General features: G+C 40.2%; 1 long non-coding RNA gene across 1 annotated transcript; it reads left to right on the forward strand.

Moving 5' to 3' along the window:
- The first annotated feature begins 534 nt into the window (after positions 1 to 534).
- LOC119260829 (uncharacterized) lies at positions 535 to 23,633 on the forward strand. The gene is made up of 3 exons (XR_005128830.2): positions 535 to 601; positions 22,496 to 22,662; positions 23,285 to 23,633. It is a non-coding gene; the product is annotated as an uncharacterized LOC119260829 (long non-coding RNA).
- Positions 23,634 to 24,139: the final 506 nt, after the last annotated feature.

The raw sequence follows: 24,139 nt of genomic DNA on the forward strand, positions 1-24,139 counted from the left end.
TTACGATGGCTGCTGGCTCTTGAACCAGTCACCACAGCAGAGGAAAGGCAGCATTCTGGTTGGCCAGGTCTAGGTCACCTGCCAACTCTTGGGTGGGGGTGTGACAACTTCACTTATATCCATACCACAGTGAAGTGTGTTTCCAGAGTCAAGGGGAGGGCAGTGTAAAGATCACTGTAGCAACCGCTGGAATGATGTCTCTGATTCCTCCGAATCTCCTCTACCATCCCAATCCAGCATAATATATCCAGCACTATATCTTTGCCCCAAAGCATGGTTCAATCAATACAAATTTACTGGCAAGAAAATTCTTACACTCATAAATGAACAAATGATAAAAGTTACTCAAATGCAGAGCTCCATAGAAGCACTGTTTTGAGCCAAATATTTCCCCTACCTGGTACCCACCTAAGAATATGCCAAGCCAAGAGAATGACATTGCTCAAATAAACTTGACATAGTCTCAAACTACTCCATCACTCTCTCGCCCTTTGACCTTTGCTTCTCTTCTCAACATCACAATGGCCTCAAGGTGGTAGCTGTAGGGCACATTTTTCTGGCTTCTGCCGATTTGCCATATCAGCAACATTTGAGCCAGCTGGTAACTCGCTTCTCCTTGAATCTCTTTTTTTTTTTTTTTCCTGCGGCAACTAGGGAGTCACATTCATTGTTTTCTTCCTACCTGGACATTCCTTCTTGGATGGATTATCTCTCCAACCTCTCAGTGTCCAGAAACCAACAATTATAGTTCTTCTTTTCTATCCATGCTCACTCCCCAGGTGATCCATTCCAATTATGGCTTTAATATCATTACGTGCTACCCCTCCAAAATGTGTGTGTGTGTGTGTATCTAGCTCTTTGCTGAATCCAGATCTTATATTTATCTATTTATCTACTTTTTTCAGATTTTATTTATTTATGCATACAAGAACTGGGGTACAGGCCAGAGGTGCAGGGGGTGAGGATTCACCAGAGACAGAGTGGGGAGCAGAACAGGCTGTCCGACTGAAATACACTGCTGAAGGTGAGTTCTGCTGCGCCATATGTGCAGCATCCTGGCAGGACCAGGAATCGAACTCATGCTGCAGAGGCTGTGGATAGCTTCACAGTGCTGTGCTTAACCCCTTGTGCCACTATGGAGGCCTTTATCTATCTTCTTAACTGAATTTCTACTTCAATGTCTGATTGACATCTCCAACCCATCCAATTTAAAACTGAGCTAATAGCTCTCCTTCCCCTACTACCAAAAAGAAACCAGTTCCTTCACTAAGTACTCAGGCAAAGCCATCATGCTGTTCACGAAACCTCTTTCTACTACACTCCCCATCTTGTACATCAGAAAATCTTATAGACCTTACCTTTAACATATATTCAAAAGGCTCCTAACAGTTCTCTCTGCTTCTGCGTTTGACTCCTAACTCACTCATCCTCGTGGCCCATGCTCAACATACTAGCCATGCTGATCCAGATAAAACATTAGTCACATCCTGTCAACCCTCTGCTTCAAATCCACAATGGGAGTAAAATCTTTACTAAGACCCATGGGACCTATGTGATCTGTCCCTCACCCACCTCACTCAATTTATCTTCCATTAACCACACGTTTACTCCTTCTACTCCAGCCTCTTGACCCCCTTCCTCAAATATTCCAGACGTCTTCTACCTTATGATCTTTGCATTTACTCTTCCCAGAATGCTCTTGCCCAAAATATTCACTGGGCTCCCTCCTCAACTCCTTTAATTCTTTTTTCAAGGTAACTTCTTTTTTTTTTATAAGTTCTGTGTTTATTTGTTTATTAAATTATTTATTTTATTTATTTATACAAACACTGGGTATAGTCAGAAGCGTGGGAGGGTGAGAGAATTCACCAGAGCGGGAAGCAGAACAGGAAGAAGGACCCAAGCACACTGCTGAGGGGAGCAGCGGGCGGCAGGAGAGGTCTGCGCGCCATGTGGGACCCTCGCCAATGGCCAGGGATGGAACCAGCGCTGCAGAGACCGGGGGCAGCTTCACAACCCAGCGCTCAACCGCTGCGCCACTGGGGAGGCCCTCAAGGTAACTTCTTATGGAGGTTTTGCCAGGAAACCCTGTCTAAAATGCAACACCTTCACCATTCTTGTTCCCTTCCCTTCTTATTTTTTCTTGTAGCACTACCAAATAATTATATATTCTTTATATTTATTTTATCGTGTACATTGTTTTCACCAGCTAAGTTGTCAGCTCCATGAGAAAAGGGCAATTTTTGCTTGTTTCAATTATTAATATACCTTCAGAGCCTACCATAGTGCTTTTAAAATTAAAGAGGAAACTAAACAAAATAATATAATTGTAAAACTAAGATTTCAATCCCTTGAAACCCATGCATTATATCTGGGCTTGGTTTTTAATTAAATTCATTCAGTGACCAGATGAGTTTCCTTGTCTTGAGGTCCATTCTTGGTGGAGAGAAAGCCAGGAAGATTTTCTATTGTTGTCATTTACTAGCTCAAAAGTATTCAATACTTCCCATTACCAAAGGGATCAAGTTCCTCTCTTCATCATCAGGAGCTTTTTAAGGTTATTGCCCCCTTCAGTACTCTATTTGTCTTCTGCTAAACGGTCTATTCACTACTTTCCCAAATTTCCTTGAATCTACCTTCCTCTATATAATTATTTCTTAAGATTTATTTATTTATTTATACAAGAACCGTGGTACAGGCCAGATGTGCGGGAGGGTGATAGGATTCACCAGAGACAGAGAGGGGAACAGAACAGACAGACTGTTTTCGTTAGAAATACACTGCTGAGGGGAGCAGCGGGCACGACAGCAGAGGTCTGCCCCGCCCTATGGGACCCTCGCCGGCCAGCAGGGATAGATAGAACTGGCACTGCAGAGGCTGCAGACAATTTCACAGTGCTGCGCTCAACCACCTGAGCCCCCAGGGGAGGCCCCCTCTATATAATTTCTCATCCCTATCTCTTGCTTGACTCATTCTCCATCATCTCCTCCTTCCATCTATGCAAACCCAGCCTATCCTATAAGATGTCTGTCCTCCATCTACTGAAATCCAATTCTTTCTTTCAACTCACATGGCGCCTCCTTTATAAAACTTTTCTTGAATACCTCAGTATTTTTATAGTATTTTTTTCTAGTTTTATTCTATTTTGTTTCATACTACAGTAACAGAGCAGTAAATTGAGGGTCCACAGCAGTCTGGAACATTGATCCAAATCCAGATCCTGCTACTAACTGGTTGTATGCCCTTGGGCAAGTGTATGCCCTGGGTCTCAGTTTCTTTGTCTATAAAATAGGGACAATAACAGTACTTACAGGACTGTATGAGATGTTAATGTAAAATACTTCAAATAGTGTCTCTACTCTGAGAGTTTGCTATTTTTATTGTGGTATGGTAATATTTAGCAATCCATTTTCAGCCCCTTGATTGTGTTGAGTGACACATAACAATTGGGTTTCTTTCCAGTTGCTTAAAAAATGTACCTTAGGGCCTCCCTGGTGGTACAAGGGGTTAAGTACAGCACTGTGACACTATCCACAGCCTCTGCAACACAAGTTTGATCCCTTGCCTGTCAGGGAGCTACCACATGGCACAGCATACCTCTCCTGTCTCACCTACTGCTCCCCTCAGCAGTATACTTCCGTTGATCTGCCTGTTCTGCTCCCCACTCTGTCTCTGGTGAATCCTCTCACTCCTCAAGCCTCTAGCCTGTACCCCAGTTCTTGTATGCATAAATAAATAAATCTTTTTTAAAAATGTACCTTAGTTTTATTGAATAATTAGCTTATTATTTTTTAATTCTTTTCTCAGTTTAAAGGTATAAGTGAATTAAATTCGTAATAGGGAATTCTCAGCAAATAAGCAATTTCCTTGATTCCCACCTCCATACATAATGCATAACAACAGTGGACGTATGACATTGAATTGAATTGAATTCTACTCCCATTTATAAAATACAGTTTAATTCAATACACTGTGAGGAACAGAAAGTTGAAGACAAGGTCCTTCCATGAATCATTATCTATAGAATCATGATCTATTGAGGAAAATCAATACATACCCAGCAAACGTCCTATAACAATATATGTTATATACTACATTACTGTTTTATTTCTGTCTTAAGTTTTCAGCTTCCTTCAGTCTCACAAACATTTTTGTAATTTTGAATCCAGGACAGTTTCTTATTTTAATGCAGGAACACAAGAAATTAGTTATAATTTACCACTATGTACTTAATGAAATTGGTTTTGAAACCCTGCCCATTAACCTTTAACCTCAAAGTTGATGTATAGTTTCCAAATTCATTTAATAATTAACTCAATGACCACAAGTATATATCAATTCTTATCTCAGCTTGTACCTACCTGGCATAGCGGAGATTGGGAAAATTCCAGAATGATCTCCCCCATCCTTCTCCTGAGATTCATCTCTGATTGTCTCTTTTGTCTTCCTTCCCTAGTCATCACCACATGCTATTATCCCATCCCATTTTAGCCCCTTCTCCATGAGTTACAATCATATCTGCTCCTCACCATGGTGATTATTCAACTTTGCAGCTACTTTTTTAGATGTTTAATCTGTTGTGCAGTGGAAGATGAAACATGAAGGGTAGCTGTATCTAAATATTTATTCAGAAAACAAATTCTTTAATATTCGATCTAGCCTCCAGTTTTCCCCAGAGACATTGGCATCATTATCCTCTTATTAAACAGTGGCCTAAGATATAAGGTCCTTAAAGGTGAATCCTGGAACTACAGTTTAATATCCATGAAATTGTTTTTTCACACCAAATAGAGTCCTCACCTTCCACTTTGTATAAACAGACTCAGAAGTGATAATTTACCAGGTTGTTTTTCTTCTGAAAGATGATCCCTGAAGTAACTTTAAAAAAAGAAAGACAACTTTAAAGATAAAGAAGCAATGATTATGTTTAAAAGCCTTTCAGGAATTTAAGATGTTCACAGAAGCTGTAAAATAATATTCCATGTATTTTAAAGTATTTTAGAACAATAAGACTTACAAGGATAGTACCTTGTAATAGGATAGTACTCAAGGGTAGTACCTTGAGGCACTTTCCTGAAGGTAGTTGAGATGAAGCGACATATTCCATAGTCTGATATGGGTCACTTTAAGGATATGAAACACTAGATATTTAACTCCTGAAAGGGACAAAGAAATATCAAATGATAGCATGGATGAGAAAGGTTGTATCAATGGCTCATTTTCCTAAAAAATCATCAAGACTGTCCAAGAGAGACTGGTCTTTCATTATTGCCTTGGAAATATTCCATACATTATCTTCACCTTTAAGTTGTCTCTGTAATCTAAAGTCAGGGATTATGGGTCAGCTGTCCCAAATGTTTTCAATGCCCGTGTTTCCAAGCTAACAATGACAAAAGGAGGACCCACACAGTTTAAGAATCTGATTTAGAAAAAGCTTGATGGAATAAAAGGATCACTAAATTCATCTCAGGAATACCTCACTCATTGATCATAAGCAAACAATGATGACCAAGTGTTTTGGTGGAGATAGTCCTAGCTTTTAGCAGGTATTTGAACAATCATAAAATTGCTACCCCATTTATAAAAGACTGGAGGAATTCACAGATTCCCCAGGCCAAGGATTATTGGTGGGGTATGAAGTTCAATCAGTAAAAACATTAAATAAGACAGAAATTTGAGATCACAAACCTTAAAGAGGTGAATGAGATAGATTAGACCTTCATGGGCAGAAAGAGAAACAAAAGCAACAGAGATCTCTATCCATCTATGTTGTTCAGAAAAACAAAGTTGTGTCAGGCAAGAGGACTTGACTGCAGTTTCCAAAAGCCATATTTTGAAAAAGAGAGAATCCATCTGTTTTGTTGAAGAGTGGTTTTCTGGTACTTCACTGAAGTGAAAGAGGACCCTGCTTAATTAATCAGATACCCGAAAGGAAACTAAAAGCAACACTCATAAAATGAGGATCAGGTTCTTGGACCTCAATGAAAAGTACAGGAAACTTTTCCAGAAGGTGGCACAAAAATTTTCTTTTGTCAGGAAAAAAAGTCACTGGTTAATATGTTGACATCAAATCACAAATTAAAATAAACAGGGAAAATCTGCTGAGTTAAATGTTCTTTTTTTTTTTTTACTTTATTTCATCTTCTCAACAACATGTGGGGTTACAAAAAGAAGACTGAAAGAAGCAAAGTCATTTTTCCAAGTTTACCTACTTAGTAAGTTTCTACCCAGAATTCAGATCTAGATTTAAAAGCTCTAAAGTCCCTGCTATTTCCACAACATGATGCCTCCATTTTGGACAATGGTCTCTGTGTGAATGAAAGGGGGAAAGGATCAAGATAAAGCTTGAAAAGGCAAGGAAAAGGACTTTCTGTTACTGAATAATAAGATAATCTTGAATGATGAATCAGCAAACCATTGTAGGTGGCTGCTAAGGAGATGATACTGCTATGTATGTGTCAGCTTCTGCTGGCTCCGAAGCCCCCATCAGCTAACTTCGGGACCCTACTTCCTCATCTTCAGAAATTCCCTTTAAAAGATCTCCTGGAGATCTTCAGAAATTCCCTTTAGAATTTCTGAAGATCTAGAATTTCTGAAGATCTCCAGTGTGACTTTGGAACAACAGACTAATGCTAACTTTTACACACTGCTGGCATCCCTCAGTTCCCAGTTGCCACTTCATATAATTTGCATCCACCCTACCTGCAGCACCACTGCCTCACAGCTGACTCTCCCAGCTGATGGTTAGATGAGCTGCTTCTCTGCTCTTCTCTCTCCTGGGTACCTTTTTTGAGGTCTGGTCCTATAAATCCAAATACCTTTTGGACATTTCAACAGAAATGTCTCAAAGATACTTCCAATATAATACATCCCAAGGAGAAAATGCCCTCTCCAAAAATCTTTTCTTCTTCCTGTGGGCTGATTTTTCATTAATAAATGATGCTAACATTCACAGTGGCACAAGTCAGTCAAATAATAAATATTTGACCAGATCATTATTATTATCTCTGGATTAGTCAACCAGATCCTAAGACCTATCAGTTCTACGTGCCTCTGTTACCTTCAGGGTGAGCAAGTAAACTAAATGCTCTTGGACCTGTTCACTTTGCTCCAGGCCTCATCACCTTCCTCCTGTTTACTGGATTCCATGTTTCTCACTAGCATGGTCTTTCTAAAATTAATATTGCATCAAGTTACCACATTCTCTACAATACAAAGTCCTAAATTTGGCATTGAGGATGAGAACGTATGGACCAAAGACAATCTGGATGAGAGGCGTGACTGTGTGAATGCCACCGGAGTCTTGAGATGAGATGAATGATTTGCTACAGACAATGGAGACTCGAGGAAAAAAATGAAAATGATTAACACTGAAAAATAAAAACAACCTACTGAGAATCTGTGAGAAGTTTCTATTAATTTACTCATTAGTAATTTCCACTAATTCTACTTCAAGGTGAACTGAAGTGTATTGATAAATCAAAATGGCAGACTGCCGAAGTTTTCCCTCACGAAACAGAATAGCCTAGCAACTTGAGAGCAGGTAACAAAACAGACAAACGCCTTACACGCTGGCTCAGAGACTCAGAGTCTGTCTAAACAGGACTTTATATGTGATTGGCTATCTTTTGAGATGGAGAGAGAACTGTTTCTTGCCCCTCACCCTCAAGTTTCTAAATCTATTTGTAGACTCTCCATTTATTTAAAGCAACACTGTGTGTGTGTGTGATAGAAAATGCATCTTTACAAGGCCAGTTCATCATAAGTAGAATAATGAGTTATAAAGCTGTGAGTCAAAAACCGGGAGTCTAGGTCCTCCCTGGTGGCGCTGGCCGTTGAGCACCGCACTGTGAAGCTGTCCTCAGCCTCTGCAGCGCAGGTTCGATCCAGGCTGGCCAGCAAGAATCCCACATGGTGCAGCAGACCTCTCCTGTCTTGCCCGCTGCTCCCCTCAGCAGTGTATTTCTTCAGTCTGCCTTCTGTTCCCGGCTCTGTCTCCGGTGAATCCTCTCTCCCTCCCCCACATCTGGCCTGTACCCCAGTTCTTCTATAAAAATAAATTAAAAATCTTTAAAAAAAAACTGGAAGTCCATGCTGAGAATGGGTATCAGTCCTTTTAATAATAATAACGCATAGGAAGGGAAACATTTTTACAGCACTTAATATGCTAGGCATTCATCCAAGTACTTTTAATGCATTAATTAGTGCTGGAAAAATTCTGTGTTAGTCACAACAGCTTCAGCTATTTTGTGGTAAAGATGCCTACAAAATCACAGTAGTTAACACAATAAAGTTTATTTCTTGCTCATAGAAAGTTGGATCTGAGTAAGCAGTGACTCTCTTCCATTGGGCAACTCCTGAAAAGGATTCAGGCTTCCTCCATCTTGTGATACCACCCAAGTCAGGCTATGGGACAGCAGGATAGGGATCCAAGGGCAAACCAGAGATTAATTGCCTCAACCTCAAAATGACACATGACACTTCCATTCCTGTGCAATGGCTAGAACAGTCACATGGCCCCACTCCCGGCAAGGGAGGCCAGGAAAGATTGAGAAGCTCATGAATATCTCAGTGAGCTCTATCTCTTCCACACCTCCTGTAAGGAAGGAAACAATATAACCCCCGTGACTTTTACAGATGATGAGAAACTGCCACAAAGGGAATTTACCCAAATTACACTGTCAGTAAGTGGTAGACTTGATTTTTTTCTTTTATAAAAAAACCTTTAATTACCATTTATTCTTTTTAATTTTTTTTTAATTTTTTACATCATTGTTCTTTTTTAAACGGTATTTGCTTCCCCCCGCCCCATGCTGTAGTCCCCATTGAATTTCCTTCACCAATGCACCGGTGCGCCATCACCACAGTCCCCTGTGCTCCTCCCCCGCCCCCCCCCCATATTTTAACCAGACAACCTAGTTTCTGAATCCATGCTTCCAAAAATTCTATCAACTTTCAAAAGTAATAGAAATGCCAATGATTTCATTAGATTTGTATTTGAGAAGCAAACTGTGACTGGAGATAGAAATAATCTCTTGAAACGCTAGAGCCAAGTTGCATAAGGACTGACTGGACACAAAATTAGACTGATTTTTTGTAGACCTGACAAGGAACTCAATCAGAAAGCGAATCATCATCAAGGACAATTGAGGGAAGTCTCTGCGTCCTGCTTTATGACAAACACCTAGTGTTGTTGCATCTCTTTTATTGATATGTAGCATGGAAAAAAAACAACTCAAGATATAAGGGAAAAGTATGGGAAATCCAAGAAAAATGGAATAGGATATCAAAAATAAAGAAATCTATTCTCTACAGCAGGGGTGAGTAAGTTTGTTTTTTTTGGTTTTGTTTTGTTTTTTTGGAAAGGACCAGATAGTGAATATTTTAGGGCTTTATAAAACAAGCACTTTTGTCATGACTACCCAACTCTGCAGAAAGGCATGAAAGCAACCAAAGGCAATACATAAAGAAAAGGTGTGACCATACCCCAACAAAATTTAGATTTGTGGGGTCTAAAATGAACAAGTTTTGGCCCATGAGCTATAGTTTGCCAACTCGTGCTCTAATGAAAAGGAAATTTGATCACATAAGTATATGTGATCAAAAGCAGGAGACATTTGAAAAATATTCATTTCAGTAGAAATGAGTGGAAAATTAGTCAACCAGTCCCCAGTTTGACCGGTGGTTCTTGCTTTCCATGCAGTTTGGATAGCAAGTCTGTAGTTTCTCTTCCTTCTCAGTAAAACTGAGAACATGGTGCCCTTGTCAACTGGGAAATCAGAACAATTATATTTATTGAGCACTTACTCTATGCTATGCTCCTATGCTAGGTGTTTTATATTCATTTTTTCATTTAGTCCTCACAACAAACTTTTGAACTCAATATTGCTGTCCTAGTTTTACAGGTGAAGAAACCTAGGAAGTTTGAGTAACATGCCCAAGGTCACACATTTATTTATTTTTTTTAATGGGAAGGAACTTTAATACAATTAGGAAACAATACAGGAAAGGCAAAGAATATAGTTTCTAAATCGAGCACCCAAAGTTACCCGTCCCCTCATGGGTAAAAGTCCATCCAAATGGGATTGGCCCAGAGCAAGGCCCCAAAGCCTGCCACAAGTCTAAAGCATCTTGCAGTGGGGACCCACAGAAAAGGATCAGAAACCATCAGACAACTCTTGAAACACATCTCTCTGTCCTATCCAAACTGCACTACCAAAAAATTCAGATATAAAGGACTCATTAGAGGCTGTTCAGCAAAATTTTAGTTAGGAAAGACACCATCCTCCAAATAGATGCTCAACTATGATTACATGACTAATCTAAAAGACCAGGAACCCAGTTGGGCTATTGATAAGTATTTGGGCTCTAAGAGTCTTAGGTAGTAGTGACAGCAATCACAGACCTCAAAAGCATATTGGAAGCTGACCCCAATTAACACCACTGGGGATACTCACTTTAGCTGTAATATCATATAACTGCTACAACATCCTTAAAGCTGCAGATTCTGTTTTCCAGGGTCATTGATGACAGTTTTGTTTTCAGAACAAACAGCTTGAGTGGGATAAGGATTCCCAGTGGATATTTAGCCTCTAGTGGTGTCTATGACCCATATATTTTAAGCTCTAGAAATAAACACAGTCCATTTGTCAAAAGGTCTGTCCATCATGTTGAGTCAAAAGATAAACCTAATTAGGTATAACCAGCAAAGGAAAGAAAGTAGTTGAGTAGAAGAAAATTCCACACCATTAAAAAGGTATGAGACAAATCTACTCTTGTAGGAATTTAAGAGTGTCTGGGGTAGCTGGATCTGATATCTTTGTTCAGATTTGAGCTGTTGATAGAACAAAAGCTTATAGCTTAATTTTGAAAGATTGCACATGGAAAGTTTGTTAAACTGTAGATAGGTCTGAGAAAATTGGATTAGAACTCCTGACACAGGGACTTGAGTGATTGAAAGGAAAGTGCAGTTATAAGCAACTGTACTAGACAAGTCTTTCCCCTTTGTGATGCATCAGTTACAAAAAACATCAAACTGGAAACCAAGCCATCACTGATGTGTTCCATCAAACAAGTTGATCCTGGACTGCAACAGCTTTTGTTCTTAATGACTGGAAAGGATAAATCCTTTTAAAAGATAATAGTTTTGAGCTCTAATTTCTCTTCTTTTATAGAAAAAGTACAGTCATCTCCTAGCAGATAAAATTCAAAATGAAAGGCTGCCCCATTGTTATTGATGTTCTTACCTCTCTCTCACCATCCATTTTGATCAGTAACCATCTTCTCCTTACTCACCTAAATGCTTTTTTTGAGATGGTCTTTGTGAGGATTCCTTTCCCACTGTTCTCATAATCCCTGTCATTTATGTCACCGCACTATATCACAATTGTTTATATGTCTTCCCATGTGAGAATGTAATCTCTTTGTCTTATTCATGTTTGTGTTTCAGTGTCTAGCACAATGTTATATATATGGAAAGTTATCAGGAAAGATTTATTGAATAAATTCACATGTGGATAGATAGATGGAGGGAGGGAGGGAGGTAAGGATGGCCCACCCACAGGTCTTCTAATGGTTTGTTCTAGGATAATATACCTGGTTGATCTTTCAGAACATTCTAGCTCCTTCTAACTTAAAAACTGAGTTTCAATTTTTCATTTTTTTTAATTATATAATAAAGATATGCCATTTATTTCATTAGGTTGATGTGAAGCTCAAAATTAAGTACTTCATGTTGGGTACCTACCCACCAATGTGACCCTTTCCTTTCTCACTTGGATGGACAATTGGAGGACCAACTGAAATTATCAAAACTAAAAGCATAAGGACTTAGTAGACTATGTACCCAATCTTTACAAGGGATCAAAAATGATCGTAGCTGTAACTGGAGGTGTTTCCTATGATAAAAAACCTGATTTGGCAGTTTCATTTTCGGAGATTTCTGTCCATACAACAGGGAGATACAGCAACTCTGCCTCTCTGCAAATTCGTAGGAAATGAGATCCATGTGAGTAATGACAAGATATGGCACACCTTGGAAGAAGTGTTAGTTGGGAAAACTCAGATATACTCCCTCTCATAATTACAAACACACTGATCATTAACTCGGATTGTCCTTTCAGAGAAGAAATAATTTTATCTAGCAAGCAAGGTCAACTCATCTGTCATGGCAACATTGCCATAGCTTCCAGTCTTTTGACACTTCTTACATAGATACAGGATTATAGGGAATTCAAATGAGCTATGAACCAGCCATTGTTGCAAACATCCTACATGTTGTTCAAAAAGAATAGATGTAAATCTCTGTCAGTGAAAGTGAAGTTGCACAAACTCAAATGCTACTGAAAACAAGTGTGTTGCAATCTATGGCTCAAGTCCAATTTGTAAAGATATTAGCATAACAAATGTTATGCTATAATAGAAGAATTCCATCCCTGAGTTTATTTTTTTTCAACAATAGCACCATTGTTTTATTGCTGATTTGAAATGCCTGTAGTAGTTTATTATTAAATAGAATGTTGATTGATGATATGCAGTCTTTACTACATTAGGAATGTTTTCCTATTTTCTTCCTTTACTAAATTTTTGCCACAATAAGTTATTTTCAAGTGTTAGGCAACTTGATTTTAGGCAAAAAAAAAAATAAAACAATATTACAATCTTGCACCTTTCACAAAAATTTACTCAAACTGGATTAAAGATTTGGATATAAGAAAATAAGATTTCTTCTATATTGCATAGAAGAAAACATTCCATGATATTGGCTTCAGTGATGTCTTTGTGGCTCATCTGCAAAAGCAAGGGAAACAGAAGTAGACATAAACAAATAGAATCACATCGATCCAAAAAGCTTCTGCACAACAAAAGAGACTAACAGAAAACAAAATGACACTTGTCTGAATGTGAGAAAATACCTGCACATCATATATATGACAAAGGGCTGATATCCAAGAAGTATAAAGAATTCAGGCAACCCAGCAAAAGGAAAGTATCTGAATCCAAAATATGGGTAGAAGAGTGAAATAAACACTTCTCCAAAGATGACATGCAGACAACCAACAGGCACAAGAAAAAATGCTCATCATCACTTATCATCAGGGAAATGCAAATCAAAACCACAAGTGAATTACCTTATCAAGTTTGTTTTTCAATGAGTTGTAAACTTTTTTATATATATTCTGGATCCCGAACCTTTGTCAGATGTGATGTCAAAGTTTTCTCCAAGTCTGCGGCTTATCTTTCTACTCTTTACGAGATTTTCAGTAAACAGAAGTTATTGATTTTAATGCAATGAAATATATTCATCCTTTTCTTTTTGATCCACAAGCATCCTTGTGCTTTTTGTGTCTTTCAATTCCATAGAGAAGGAAGAATTCACTATGAAAGGGAATATTTTAAATATTTTAGAAAGACATTTACAGGAGAATGTCTATTAATACTGGGTAGGGAAGGATTTCCTAAGCAAGACCCAAGGCGCCATGGTTCTGTTAACAAACATTTTTTTTTTTTTTGTTAACAAACATTTTTAAGAATTGTTAGGATAAGTCAGAAGGATAGGCTAGCCCTAGCCACGGCTATTTTCCCTGGAGAACGCACTGCTCTATGCTGCTGCTGAAGAAGTAGTCTCAGAACAAAGGGCACAGCCACAACTGCCCACGACCCAGTTTCCATCCTTCTCGCCCCAATGGCCACCACCTTCCCAGAAGGGGGACGCAGGACCCACAGCAGTTTCTTCACCTTTAGTTCTTCTTTGTTGCTCGCACTGATGGGGGTCTGTTTCCGCTAATCTTAACTGTGGCAAAATGCTCCAGGATGTCTATTCTTCTGGCTACATACGGAATTTCCTGGACTTGAGTTGATTGCTGGGGATGGGGGCTGATTAGATGCAGCTATTTCCAGGCATCCTTGCCTTTTCTTTCCTGAAAAACCATTGTGTTAGCAACATATTTCTAGGTGGGGTTACATTGTTCACATACATTTCTTTTCTTTTTCACCATATAATTTCAAACTAAGTATTCTTCCAGAAAAAGACACTGGACTGAAGTACTACTTTTAACAATCCTGCTCTTCACAGTACTATTTATTTAGTCCTTGTGATACTGTACTTTGATCATTTTCATCATTTTAAGGTCCACTTTTTTCCTGTGCAAGCTCATGGGACCTTCCTCCCAACCCCCCACCATCACCTCTCTGTCTCCTTTCCCATATATCTATTTATGGGTCATTATCCCCTACTCCATCAACATCTCAGCATAGCCGAATGCTCCAGGGAGACTGGGCTGGTGTGAGACTCCGCCATGATAAATGGATTTCTTTTCACTCTTCAGTAATGGGCTGACTTCCACTGAGGGCGGCTAATTTCTTTGCAGCTACTTGGTGTACGTAGATTAGGTTACCAGTATTGCTGCTTATCTCATTCTAGAATCAATGATCCAATTCACACCATCAGCATCGATAAATCTGGGGAAACTATTACACAGAAGCCCAAGTAATTGATTAGTGGGTATTTCCTGAAATGAATCATTTACAAGACAAAGCCTTGGTTCCCAGACTATTTGGTATGACAATTAGGAACCTGTGAGTTACTTATTTGTTTACTGTTTGATGATGGCCATTTATTCCTGGCATACTGCCTGAACCTAACCTCCAGTTTGTCAGTGTTCTGGTTACCAGTTAGTTCTTTCTCATTTCTTAGTCCTGTGCTTCTTTCTGAAACTTTCTCAAGTAGGTAGCCCATTTGGGATATGACTGCTCCTGAGTTTCCATCTGTCTGTTGATTTTTATGGCACTGAGGTGTCAAGGTTGTTTTGATCCTTTGTAACCAGTATCTGCCTTCTGCTTGCTAAGTGATCTTAGAAGAGGAAAAGGCTGAAGGGGATGTGCAGATAGAGGACACAGAGTTCCCTGCCTTTCCTCCCAAAACCTGTGTAGTAATGAGAAAAGAATGGAGAATGGCTTCTCTCCAGCATTAGGTTCTTCTTGAGGTTGGAACACATGCTTTTCCAACCAGGTGAGCATAAGGCATTTATGATTATGGATATGCCAGTTACTAAATGACAGACTGTGCCTTAAATTCTGGGAACCTAAAACAGGAAGTCAAGTAATAATTTCTGCCATATCCCGATCAGCATCTGTGAACAAGGTGATTTGTGCTAAAAGTTTTATTTACAGCATCTTATTTTATCTTTAAATCATCATCTGTCCAAGGTGTTATCATCTACATAAGAAGCCCAAGACTGAAAGAAGTCAGGTACAATTCTTTGGTTATTCGTTAAGTAAAGAAATTCAAACATAGACTTAATTAATTCAAAAGGGTGCTTTTAACCACTCCACTGTCCCACCTCGCTCTTAAAAAAATAAATGATAGGTAGAATTACATGGCACTAATTAAAAAGCAGTCACACAAAAATGGTTCAAGATAAATGTCACAAGCTATACAGGTGAAGAAGGGGTCCAGAGAGATGATCTAGCCCCTTGATTCTCAAACTTCTTTTAAATTGTGGTAAAATAAAAACATACCATTAAAAAATGGAATGCTTTCGGGCTTCCCTTATGGCGCAAGGGGTTAAAGCTCAACACTATGAAGCAATCCCCAGCCTCTGCAGCACGAGTTCGATCCCCCAGCAGGCCAAGGAGCTATGCACATGGCACAACAGACATCTCCTGCCTCACCCACTGCTCCCCTCAGCAGTGTATTTCAGTGGATCTGCCTAATCTGTTCCCCGCTCTGTCTCTGGTGGATCCTCTCACCCACCACCGCCCCACAACTCTGGTTTACAGTCCAGTTCTTGTATGCATGAATGGATAAATCTTAAAAAAAAAGGGGGGGGGGACTTTCCCATACAGAGATGCTTCACAGGGGAGAAGAGAGGCAACACTGAAATTGTAGGGGACTGATAGCACTCTCTACCCTCAATGGGCCTAACCCAAGGTCACAGGATGTTAAAACAGAACTAATTCCAAAGCCTGCATTCTTTCTGATTGTCTATCCTTGGAGCTTGGTAAAAACACCTGGCAGTTCTTCAACAATACTAAGACCCCGGGTTCACTGGAAAAAATTTAATCTGATTAGGTAGAAGTGGGGTGTGTTCTACATGCTCCCCAGTGGTTTTATTTTATTTTTTTAAGATTTATTTATTTATGCATGTAAGAGCTGGGGTGCAGGCCAGAGATGCGGGGGTGAGAGGACTCATCAGAGACAGAGTGGGAAAAGAATAGGTGAATCTACTGAAATACACTGCTGAGGGGAGCAGCAGGCGAGTCAGGAGAGGTCTACTGTGCCAAGTGGGTCACCTCTGTGGCAGGGGATCGAATTCCTGCTGCAGTGACTTCCGATAGCTTCATAGTGCTGAGTCTCAACTCCCTGCGCCACCAGGGAGGCCCAGTGGTTTTAATAGAGCTACCATCCTAACACACTGCAGAGGCCCTTTAATCTGTGCCTTGTTGTCCTTCAAGCCCCAGATGAAAAGCCCCCTCCCATGGAGTCCTGATTCAAATGCACAGTCAAAAACACTGACTTATTAGGGCTATCCAGCACTAATAGAGACTTTCATCTTGTGTTTCTCTCCCCTGCTAGAAGATACACTTACTGAGTACAGAGCTTATGTTTTACTCATTTTTGTATCCCATGTGCAATAAATATTTACAAAATTCCCTTTGCTCGGATAGCTCTTTTTCCCCAAACCTCTGAAATCTGTAATTCAGCTATATCTCCTGGTGAGGGTGATGACCATTGTCCCCAGGATCAGTTACCGTGGAAGAGGGACACGCATTCTAGCAGCTGCGGAATCCTCACCAGTGGAAACAAGTCTCCAAAAGGCAGTGAGACCGCAGCATCCCTTTTCGTGTGGCTGGGTTTTTTCTCCCAGTCGCTTCCATTCAGTGGTCTACTCTAGGGTTTCAGATTTCTGACAAGGCAGTGTGCAGAGCCCTGAACAGGAAGTGGAGAAGAAGGGCTTCCTGTCCTGGTCATGACCATCCCTGTGCTCTGCAGAAAGGCCTCATTTTTCCGTTTTGTCAGCTGCGAATGACAACATTCCTATCTCAATTGTCACCCTCTGCTCCTTTCCCCCGGGGGATTATATAAGAGCTCTCATATATGAAAACAAACTTGGTTCAGGTCCTTGAGCTTTTCCGAGGACAGCTTTGTATAAATATAAGATACCTTTTGTTATTGTTTATAGCCCGAGGGTTTTGCGGAAAGAAGTTGAGAGCCAGCGATGTTCATTTTTGCAGGCAGAAAATAGCTGCTGGAAAAACAACCTGATGTGTAGATCACAATGTTCTTATCGGACAGACAGAATTATCTCTCCCAGGCAGTCATGAATACAAAGCACCTGGTACATACGCTTCCTGCCCCTTCACACATTTTGAAAGAAAGAGACCTTTACCCTGGCCTGTCCAGCAGTGATCTGCATGAACTTCTATCCACAGACTGGGTGAGAGTTATCTCGCCTACAGCTGTGGATGTAAATGGTAAACATAGCTGATCCCCCCTCCCTGGGCATCTTCTCCAGATATGGCTCAGACCTTATCACATGGACACATGCATTTCTTCTGCCTTAAAGAGTCAGGGACTTCCTGCCACATCCACTCAACACTGTGTTGAGTGCTACTGAGAAGATGGAGACCTTGACAAAGTGATCCTGACCTGGTAATTAGTTAAAATACTCAGGGAGTGAAAACAAAATCTATCCACTGAAGCCATTTTGAGAACAAAACCAGTCCATTCATAATAAGATTCATTCCTCACTTTAAAAGCTCAAAGGTATGTTAAGAGGTAGAGATCAGAATAAGAAAACCCCATGGATGACAAGGACACAATACACAAGGAAGGTGTTCAATAGTGTTAATTAAGTGAATTAAGAAACTTGAAATGAGCCTTGAAGGATGAAAAGCATTTGAAATGGGAGGAGAAGGAGCAAGTAACCCTAAATGGGGAAGTCATATAGCACAGTCGTTTAAGTATTGACCACGAAGGAGCAGGCTGACCTGGGTATGCCATTCACCAGTTGTGTGATCCTGAGCAAGTTGAGTAAACTTCCTAAGTTTTACTTTCCTCTTCCATAATAAATGAGTTCTAAGTGATTTTATTTGAGGGGGCGGGTGGAGGGGAGATTGAAAAGATACAGGCTGAGCTCTTAGCACAATGCAAGACATATAGTAACTGTTCAAACAATGTTTGTTTATTGTTGTTGCTGTTGATGAAAACATGATCAAAGGCAGGAATTAGTGTCTGTCCTGGGGAAAATCTTTTTTCCCATAACAAAAAAGTCAAAATACTTGCAATTATTAGTTATGTAAATTTGAACAGAGAGAACCTGTCAATGCAGCATTGTAAAGAAAATCTATACTTACTACCTCCCTCAATATCTGATTTATTGCCTGTTCACTTTCTTTCAGTTCCCTCTCCCATCATTTCCCACTATCTCCACTGCGCCATAGTAAGCTCACAATCTCTTCTGTGCCCTCTGCTCTCCACTGCCCAGACCCCAGATTCGATAAAGCCTGATGAGTCATAGGGATACATGTGCAAGTGTGGTCTTTTCAGGCAATGATAAGAGAATATGGGGTCTGGACACAGAGATTCTCTTGGATGTTTCTCGATCTTATCTAGTCCTCTATGCAGATAGCCAACCACCTTGAACACAATTAATACTTAGCAGGAGAACTTCAAGTTCCTTTACATTAAATTTTAAAGAGTGAGAACTTTAAAAATTCTACATATTCCTGATGGCAGAGACATGGAATAGGCCACAGATGCCATATCTAAGCCAAGATGTCATAGCTCATTAGGACTGTCAGATTGAAGGAGGAAGTTAGGAAGTGGGTACAGGCAGTCAGTTAGGAACAGGGTGCCCCAAGCCCCAAGTCCATTTATCAGCCTGATTGAGAAACAATCACAGATCAGAGATCAGGAGGGTGCCTGCCCACCCCCGCCCCCCTCCCCCCGCCGCCCCAGTTTCTGAAAAGTAGGCTGGGTAACGCGGAAACCCTCAGTGGGCCTCGGTTGCCTAGGAGACCCCCATGGGCCCAGACAATCAGCCAAAGACACAACGTGGAGACATTCAACAGCCAAACCCACTAGTGTGTTAAGAATAAGAAAACCCCATGGATTTCTACCTTCTTAACACACCTTCTCCCACTCCTGTACCCACTATATCCACATAAGTACCTACTTCTTGCTACCTCAGTCAGCTACCCATTCAGGACCCCTCTCTGCTCAGACAGCTTTACTGTCCTTATTCCTATCTATCAATAAACCTCTTGCTTTTCTGTAACTTTGGTCTCGATATTGAATTCTGAAGACAAAAAGCAAGAAAGATCCCACCTGGGGTCTGCAGACTCCAGGCCTGCACCACCAAACCTCTATTCATCATACCATTATATAGTTTGGGTACTGCACACAAAGTTTCCCTGATATAGGCATCTGCTGGTTAAGCTGTGAGTTCCCACCCCCTCCCTGCCCAGTCTGACCAGTGTGTGGCAGTCATGTTCCTACAGAAATGACCTTGGCCACATTCTTAGTTCATAAAATTTTCTCGCCTTCAAATAATCTACATGCTAAAACTCAATTTTTTTAGTCCAGCAGATAAAGTGCTTCATATCCATCCTTGCCTAGTTCTTTGCCTTTTTCATCTCCTGTGATAAACTTCTCCCTCTCCCCTCCAAACACCTTTTCTGGATACCATCCCTCAATCTGAACACCTTTCCTCACCTTCTCACCTGGTAACCCCTGCTCATGCTGCCAGGACCGCCTCTGGTATCATTTCCAAACTAGAAACTATCATGTCCTCTTCAGTCTTTGAATTCTCTAGTCCTTTGCCCTGGATTGTTTAGACCCCAAAATGTTGTGAGCTCATAGTAGATGCATAAGAAATATCCCTTGGGGAAAAAAGAAAAGAAGTAGAAATATTTCTTGAGTAAATGCATGATCATTTGCTATGATGTGTGGTGATTGTCCAAATGTCTTGTGGGTTTTCAAAGGGTGAGATGAAGGAAGATTATATCTTTTATAACTGTATCCTCAGATCCTATTACAGTGACTCACATGGAAGATTGAAGTCAGAGTTTGACAAGTGAATGAAATTCTAATATATCTTTTGCAAACATGATTTTTTTCCCTTTTCATTTTTTCCCTTTTTATTTAGAAAATATATTTATATAAAAGGACTTTTCCCCCTTATATGGATGTTCCCTGTTTCCTTCTCTGTTAATACTGAGTTAGAAGAGAGGGAAGAGAACAGGTGTCTTTTGTTATCTTATTTCTCCAGAATAGAGTTGGGAATACAAAAAGCAGGGAAGAGAGGAAGCCTCCTGTCTTTTGTTAGGGGCCCTGGAATCAGAAGCTGAGATGTGAGTCTTGTGCAAATGCTCACTAAAAAATCTTGTAAGGGGCCTCCCTGGTGGTGCAAGGGGTTAAGCACAGCACTATGAAGCTCTCCACAGCCTCTGCAGCACGAAGTTGATCCCCTGCCTGCCAGGGGGCAACACACATGGCACAACAGACTTCTCCTGACTCGCCCACTGCTCCCCTCAACAGCGTAATTCAGTAGATCTGACTGTTCTGCTCCCCACACTGTCTCTGGTGAATCCTCTCACCCTCCCCCCGCACCTCTGAACTGTACCCCAGTTCTTGTGTACATAAATAAATAAATCTTTAAAAAAAAAACAAAAAGTTAAGACTGGATCTGTTGAAATAAAATTCTTACAAGGGCCTGAAAAAAAGTGACGCAGGGCATGAGAGAAGCAAAGTAAGGTTGTGGGTTCAGTCACAGTCCAGCCTCACCCTAATCACATGGGGAGTTCTGGCACAAGAGTGGTCTCACAGAATGTTCCACTTTGAGGCAAAGGGTTTTTGTACACTGTATCAATAGTTAGCTGAAAGCCGTACTCAGAGCTTGGGGGACCACAACTCTGGCATTTCTGAGTGTTGCACATCCTGTAGTCAAGAATGAGTCCTCACTGAAAGGTACAGTTACAAGTCACTAGTCACCAATGCTTCCACCAGCTAAGTGCCAACAGAATGGTCTGGTCAAAGGGTCTGAGCAGCACAAAAAAAGCCCCTTCCTCATCCCTAAAAGTAAAGATGATAGAAAGTGTTTACACCAAGAAGAATTACTTAAGCCTTTATTTAAAACCTATCTTTTCCTGCTTGAACAACAAGTCTAGCCAATATGGTTATTTGAACTATTCCTCACTCCTTAATAAATTAGAAACAGCAAAATACTTTTAAAAGGTAAGTGCACCGAAAGAAGCAAGAAATAATTAGGAAATCAAAAATAGTACAGCAGGGCCTCCCCGGTGGGTGGCGCAGCGGTTGAGCGCTGGGCTGCGAAGCGGTTCGATTCCCGGCTGCTGGTGAGGGTCCCACAAGGTGCGCAGACCCCTCCTGCTGCACCCGCTGCTCCCCTCAGCAGTGTTTTCAGTCCATCTGCCTGTTCTGATCCCTGCTCTGGCTCTGGTGAATTCTCTCACCCTCCCGCGCTTCTGACTGTACCCAGTGCTTATATAAATAAAGAAATCTTTAAAAAAAAAAAAAAAGAAATAGCACAGCAATCTGGAATCTTGCAATGGAGAGTTTAAAGGATAATAAATCAAAGTCTAAAAGGTTTGAGATTTTACAATGATGTCCTAAGTCAACAAGGAAAGGTTAAATAAGTTATGTTTGACAGTCTATGTTTAAGAACATAGGAAGACGTGCAATGTAATTTGAAAGATTCCATACAAAATTTGAAAGCTTAAGGTATATGAACAATTACATAAACATTTTATGTTTACAGGATGCCCCCCTTTCTTGCCAACCTTGGATAAGTAAGGTGTTACTGAACTACACCCTGGAGAACATCGGCCCCCAGAAGCCTGTTGAAATTTCTCAGACAGTAGCCTAATGCTTGACTTGTTTAAGTGTTCTAACAATTCTGACTCTAACACAAGTAATTAAATAACTAGAGATTGACTGATAAAACCTCCAGTCACCATGTATACACAATGTCTGGTACAGACAGAGCTCTAGCCTGGCATCAGACATTAGAAGTGCAAATTCCTCCACTGTCACTAAGATGACTGTTAAGCTAGTCATTTATCTCCTCTGAGTCTTGGTGTCTTCATCTCTAAGGGGAAAATATTCATCTATCACATTATTATTAATGTTTATGATGTTACATACTAAACCAACATAACATAGTATATGTAATATATTTTGCCATTTAGAATACTAACAATAATATTATTGTGTATCATTAGCCTGCTGTGAGGATCAAATGAGAATTTTGCGTTGTAAGAGACAAAAAAACAAACAAAATTAAAATGGAATATTTGGATAAGTAACCATTCTTTCATACCTCCTTTCTGATTAAACTTTTGACAGTTTTCTAAATCCATAAAACTAGTGAGATACACTTGGATGCTATATTCCATAGATTTATTCTGACCTGGCTCACTATCTACCCTCCCAGTGGCCCACCTGTACCCCCATTTCTCGCTATTATTTCAGAATGACTGCCTTTGGAGATGGGGTTTCTCAGGAAGGACATTGCACAATCAGAAAATGTTGATCTGCCAAGGCTGTAACATTTTTTTCCTGGAGCCCTGTCAGGAATGTGTCACAGGAGGTGGGGGAGATGGACCATGGAACAGAGAATACTAGGCCCCAGCAACCAGGTAATAAAGTGCCCCAGCATTCCTTTTCAAAATCTAATGAAGGTATCAATCTTCATCAAGTCAAAAGGTCTGGGTGCACTGCCATGAGATTTATTTAACTGCTTCAAAAGACTGGAGAAACAATGGCTGAAATGCAGGCCATCGAACAAGAAGCAGTGAACTCTAGAACTTGATGATGTCTATTTTCAACAAGAGTTGAATTTGCCAATAGCTATTATTCCTAAACAGGAGCTTCAAGTTCAGCATTGTGGCAGAGCCAACTTGTACGAACTCAGGAGAGCTGATTGTTCATGGTTCTCCTAACACCATACTCGGTGACGTCATGATGGTTGCTTATAATTGGCCATGGTGGAAGTATTTACACCATGAAGATCAGCAGTTACCGCAAATAGGATCCCCGCCCTCCCAGAGAGCCAGTTACCAGCACACCATTGCTTAAGTTTGTATCCAAACGTCAACAAGAAGTACGGAATCCTGAAATAGCTTTCAGAACAGCAGTGTTGTTTTTGAATTTCCCTGTGAGCCACCGGGGGAAAAAAGGTTATGTGTTTATTAATATCAGAAATCCTTTGCTTTTGTGTTCCAAATTCACCTTCCTCACAGAGCTTCTCTTTTCCTTTAGGTTTAATATGGAGAGTGGCTACTAAACTGAGAAAAATTTGAATCACTGTGAAATCCTTGGTTGTCAACTTGATTGTTTTTACCATGAGTATTTCCCAGGCTCTACCTTCCACCAGTACAGAGCATCCCTACAGAAAGCAATTTTCCTGCAAAGAGCAAACACCTTCAGAGCTCAGAGTAGCCGATAGAAAAGTAGCATCAAGATGTTGCTCTCCACTTGAAGGAAATTTTGCAAAACAAATTGGATTCAGCTGAAATTGGCCAACCTTAGGAGAAGAACATAATTTCTTCTTTCCTTCAGTACCAAACTGTAGGATTAACAAAGAATAAAGGGGAATAAAAATGCAAAAATGCACAATCTCCATTTCCGCAGACCTTACTTTTACTAATGTCTTTGTGGCTCTCATCAGTGATTTTCACCACTCTTTCCCATAGCTTGCCTAGAGGCTGAAAGGAAAAGAAGTAGGGAAGAAAATTAGTATTATTAGAGCACAAATTACGTATAACGTTACTAGAATGTCTTATTTAATTGCCATGGCAACCGTGTAATACCGTACTATTATTTTCATTTTTCTCAGAGAAGAAAAGGTAAGTATTTTGTAAGGTTATCCAAGCAATGGTTTTGGAGCTGGGTTTTGAATACAGGTCTTTTTGACTCTTTGATTTTGTATCCATTCTACTCTTTTGACTACTTTATTGATCATGGAAAAACAAAGCCCAATTGTGAATCCAATTCAGAGATGACATGAGCATAGAACTTGGAATTTCCTAATGATGGTTTTGAGACCAACACCAAGACTTTGTTGGCATGATCATTAAGCTGTAAAATAGGAGAAAAACATAGAAATCAGTGGCA

The sequence above is a fragment of the Talpa occidentalis genome, unplaced genomic scaffold, assembly GCF_014898055.3.
Source record: "Talpa occidentalis isolate TD23 unplaced genomic scaffold, MPIMG_talOcc4v2.1 talOcc4.6, whole genome shotgun sequence".
Lineage (NCBI taxonomy): Eukaryota > Metazoa > Chordata > Mammalia > Eulipotyphla > Talpidae > Talpa > Talpa occidentalis.